Below are 4,574 nucleotides of genomic sequence, written 5' to 3' on the forward strand. Positions count from 1 at the left end.
GAGTAGGATTTGTGTCCAATGTTTATTCCCAGCTCTTTTATTTTTAGTATTATTTTAATTTTTAATGTTTTTAATCTCAATAGGTTTTTGGAGAACAGGTGGTGTTTGGTTACATGAGTAAGTTCTTCAGTGGTGATTTCTGAGATTTTGATGCACCCATCACCTGAGCAGTGTACCCTGTACCCACTGCATAGTCTTTTATCCCTTGCCAGCCCCCACCCCTTCCCCCGAGTCCCCAAAGTTCAATGTATCATTCTTATGCCTTTGCATCCTCATAGCTTAGCTCCCACATATGAGTGAGAACATACGATGTTTGGTTTTCCATTTCTGAGTTACTTCACTTAGAATAATAGTCTCTGAATACCTAATTCATGAGGGGCTTAAAACCTCGATGACGGGCTGATAGGTGCAGCAAATCACCATGGCACATGTCTATGTAACAAACCTGCACATTCTGCACATGTATTCCAGAACTTAAGACAAAAAAAAAAAAAAAAAAAAAAAAGAATGATAGTCTCCAGTTCCATCCAGGTTGCTACAAATGTCATTATTTCATTCCTTTTTATGGCTGAATAGTTTTCTATGGTGTGTGTGTGTGTGTGTATGTGTGTGTGTGTGTGTGTGTATCACATTTTCTTTATCCACATGTTAACTGATGGGCATTTGGGCTGGTTCCATATTTTTACAATTACAAATTGTGCTCCTGTAAACGTGCCTGTGCAAATATCTTTTTCGTATAATGACTTATTTGCCTCTGGGTAGATAACTAGCTGTGGGATTGCTGGATCAAATGGTTGATCTATTTTTAGTTCTCTTAGGAATCTCCACGCTGTTTTCCATAGTGGCTGTACTAGTTTACATTCCCACTAACAGTGCAGACGTTTTCTCTTTTCACCTTGGCATCCACGCCAACATCTATTATCTGTTGCGTTTGCTTTTGGGTTCCTGGTCATGAAGTCTTTATGTAAGCCAGTATCTAGAAGGGTTTTTTCCCTAGTTATCTTGTAGAATTTTTATGGTTTCAGGTCTTAGATTTAAGTCTTTGATCTATCTTGGGTTGATTTTTATATAAGGTGAGAGATGAGGATCCAGCTTCGTTCTTCTACACGTGGCTAGCCAGTTATCCCAGCACCATTTGTTGAATAGGGTGTCCTTTTCCCACTTTATGTTTATGTTTGCTTTGTCGAAAATCAGTTGGCTGTAAGTATTTGGCTTTATTTCTGGGTTCTCTATTCCATTCCATTGGTCTATGAGCACCTGTTTTTATACTGGTACCATGCTGTTTTGGTGACTGTGGCCTTATAGTATGAAGTCAGGTAATGTGATACCTCCAAATTTGTTCTTTTTGCTTAGTCTTGCTTTTGCTATGCGAGCCCTTTTTCAGTTCCATATGAATTTTAGGATTGCTTTTTCTAGTTCTGTGAAGAATTATGGTGGTATTTTGATGGGAATTACATTATACTGTTGGATTTGGTTCACTAGTATTTTGTTGAGGATTTTTGCATCTATCTTCATCAGGGATACTGGTCTGTAGTTTTCTGTTTTTGTTATGTCTTTCCCTGGTTTTGGTATTAGGCTGATACTGGCTTCATAGAATGATTTAGGGAGGATTCCCTCTTTCTCTTTTGGAATAGTGTCAACAGGGTTGGTACCAATTCTTTGAGTGTCTGATAGAATTCAGCTGTGAATCTGTCTGGTCCTGGACTTTTTTTTTGTTGGCAATTTTTTTATTACCATTTCAGTCTCACTGCTTGTTGTTAGTCTGTTCAGAGATATCTTCCTGGTTTAATCTAGGAGAGTTGTGTATTTCCAGGAATTTATCCATCCCTCTTGGTTTTCTAGTTTATGTCCATAAAGGTGTTCTTAGTAGCCTCGAATAATCATTTGTATTTCTGTGGTATCAGATGTAATACCTCCTGTTTCATTTCTAATTGAGCTTATTTGAATTTTCTCTCCTTTTGCTGGTTAATCACACTAATGGTCTATCAATTTTATTTATCTTTTCAAGGAACCAATTTTTTGTTTGATTTATCTTTTGTATTTTTTTGTTGTAGTTTCAGTTTCATTTAGTTCTGCTCTGATCTTTGTTATTTCTCTGCTTCTGCTGGGTTTGGGTTTGGATTGTTATTGTTTCTCCAGTTCCATGAGGTGTGACCTTAGATTGTCTATTTGTGCTCTTTCAGACTTTTTGATGCAGGCATTTAATGCTATGAATTTTCTTCTTAGCACTGCTTTTGCTGCATCCCAGAGGGTTTGATAGGTTGTGTCACTATTATCATTCAGTTCAAAGAATTTTTAAATTTCCATCTTGATTTCATTGTTGACCCGATGATCATTCAGGAGCAGTTTATTTAATTTTCATATATTTGCATGGTTTTGAGAGTTTCTTTTGTAGTTGATTTCCAGTTTTATTCCACTGTGGTCTGAGAGAGTACTTGATATAATTTTGATTTTCTTAAATTTACTGAGACTTGTTTTTTGGCCTGTCACATGGTCTATCTTGGAGACTGTTACATGTGCTGATGAATAGAATGTATATTCTGCAGTTACTCGGTAGAATGTTCTGTAAATATCTGTTAAGTCCATTTGTTGCAGGATATAGTTTAAATCTATTGTTTCTTTGTTAACTTTCTGTCTTGATGTCCTGTCTAATGCTGTCAGTGGAGTATTAAAGTGCCCCACTCTTACTGTGTTGCCATCTGTCTCATTTATTAGGTCTAGTTGTAATTGTTTTATAAATTTGGGAGCTCCAGTGTTAGGTGCATATGTATTTAGAATTGTGAAATTTTCCTGTTGGACTAGTTCTTTTTATCATTATATAATGTTCCTTTTTGTCCTTTTTAACTGCTGATGCTTTAAAGTTTGTTTTGGCTGATACAAGAATAGCTACTCCTGCTCGCTTTTGGTATCTATTTGCATGGATTATCTTTTTCTACCCCTTTTCCTTAAGTTTCTGTGAGTCCTTATATGTTGGGTGAGTCTCCTGAAGATAGCAGAAACTTGGTTAATGAATTCTTATCCATTCTGCCGTTCTATATCTTTTAAGCGGAGCATTTAGGCTGTTTACATTTAATGTTAATATTGAGATGTGAGGTACTATTCTATTCACTGTGCTATTTGTTGCCTGAATACCTTGCTTTTTATTTTCATTGTGTTATTGTTTTATAGGTCCTATGAGAGTTATGCTTTAAGGAGATTCTATTTTGGTGTATTTCAAGGATTCATTTCAAGATTTCGAGCTCATTTTAGCAGTTCTTGTAATGCTGGCTTGGTAGTGGTGAATTCTCTCAGCATTTGTTTGTCTGGAAAATACTATCATTCCTTCATTTATGAAGCTTGGTTTCACTGGATACAAAATTCTTGCCTTATAATTGTTTTGTTTAAGGAGGCTAAAAATAGGACCCCAATCCCTTCTAGCTTTTAGGTTTCTGCTGAAAATTGGCTGTTAATCTGATATGTTTTTCTTTATAGGTTACCTGATCCTTTTGCCTCACAGTTCTTAAGATTCTTTCCTCCGTCTTGACTTTAGGTAAGCTGAAGGCTACGTGCTTAGGCAATGATCTTTTTGCATTGAATTTCCCAGGTGTTCTTGAGCTTCTTGTGTTTGAATATCTAGATCTCTAGCAAGGCTTGGGAAGTTTTCCTTGATTATTTCGTCAAATATATTTTCTAAACTTTTAGATTTCTCTTCTTCCTTGGGAACACCTATTACTCTTAGATTTGGATGTTTAACAGAGTCCCAAATTTCTTGCAAGCTTTTTTCATTTTTTAAAATTTTTTCTTTGTCTTTGACAGATTGGGTTAATTTGAAAGCCTTGTCTTCAAGCTCTGAAGTTCTTTCTTCTGCTCATTTGAAGACTTCCCAGTGCATTTTGCTTTTCTCTAAGTGTGTCCTTGATTTCCAGAAGTTGTGATTGTTTTTTATTTATGCTCTTCAATTTCACTGAAGAATTTTCCTTTTGTATCCCGTACCATGTTTTTGATTTATTTAAGTTGGACTTTGCCTTTCTCTGACGCCTCCTTGATTAGCTTAATAGTTGACTTTCTGAATTCTTTTTCTGGCAATTCAGAGATTTTGTCTTGGTTTGGATTAATTGCTGGTGAGCTGGTATGATCTTTTGGGGGTGTTAAAGAACCTTGTTTTGTCATATTACTAGAATTATTTTCCTGGTTCTTTCTTATTTGAGTAGATGATGTCATAAGGAAGATGTGGGATTCAAGGGCTGCTGTTCAGATTATTTTGGCCCATGGGGTGCCCCCTTAATGTGGTGCTCTCCCTTTTCCCCTAGGAATGGGGCTTCTTGAGAGCCAAACTGTAGTAAATGTTTTTCCTCTTCTTGGTCTAGCCACCTAGCAGAGCTACGAGGCTCTGGGCTGGTACTATGTAGTGTCTGCAAAGAGTCCTGTGATGTAATTCATCTTCAGGTCTTGCAGCTGTGGATACCAGCACCTGCTCTGGTGGAGGTAGCAGGAGAGTGATGTGGGCTCTGAGAGTCCTTCGTTGTGTTTTTGTTTAGTGCACTGGTTTTGTGTTGGTTGGCCTCCAGTCAGGAGGTGGCGCTTTCAAGAGCACT

The sequence above is a fragment of the Rhinopithecus roxellana genome, chromosome 14 (genome assembly GCF_007565055.1).
Source record: "Rhinopithecus roxellana isolate Shanxi Qingling chromosome 14, ASM756505v1, whole genome shotgun sequence".
Classification (NCBI taxonomy): domain Eukaryota; kingdom Metazoa; phylum Chordata; class Mammalia; order Primates; family Cercopithecidae; genus Rhinopithecus; species Rhinopithecus roxellana.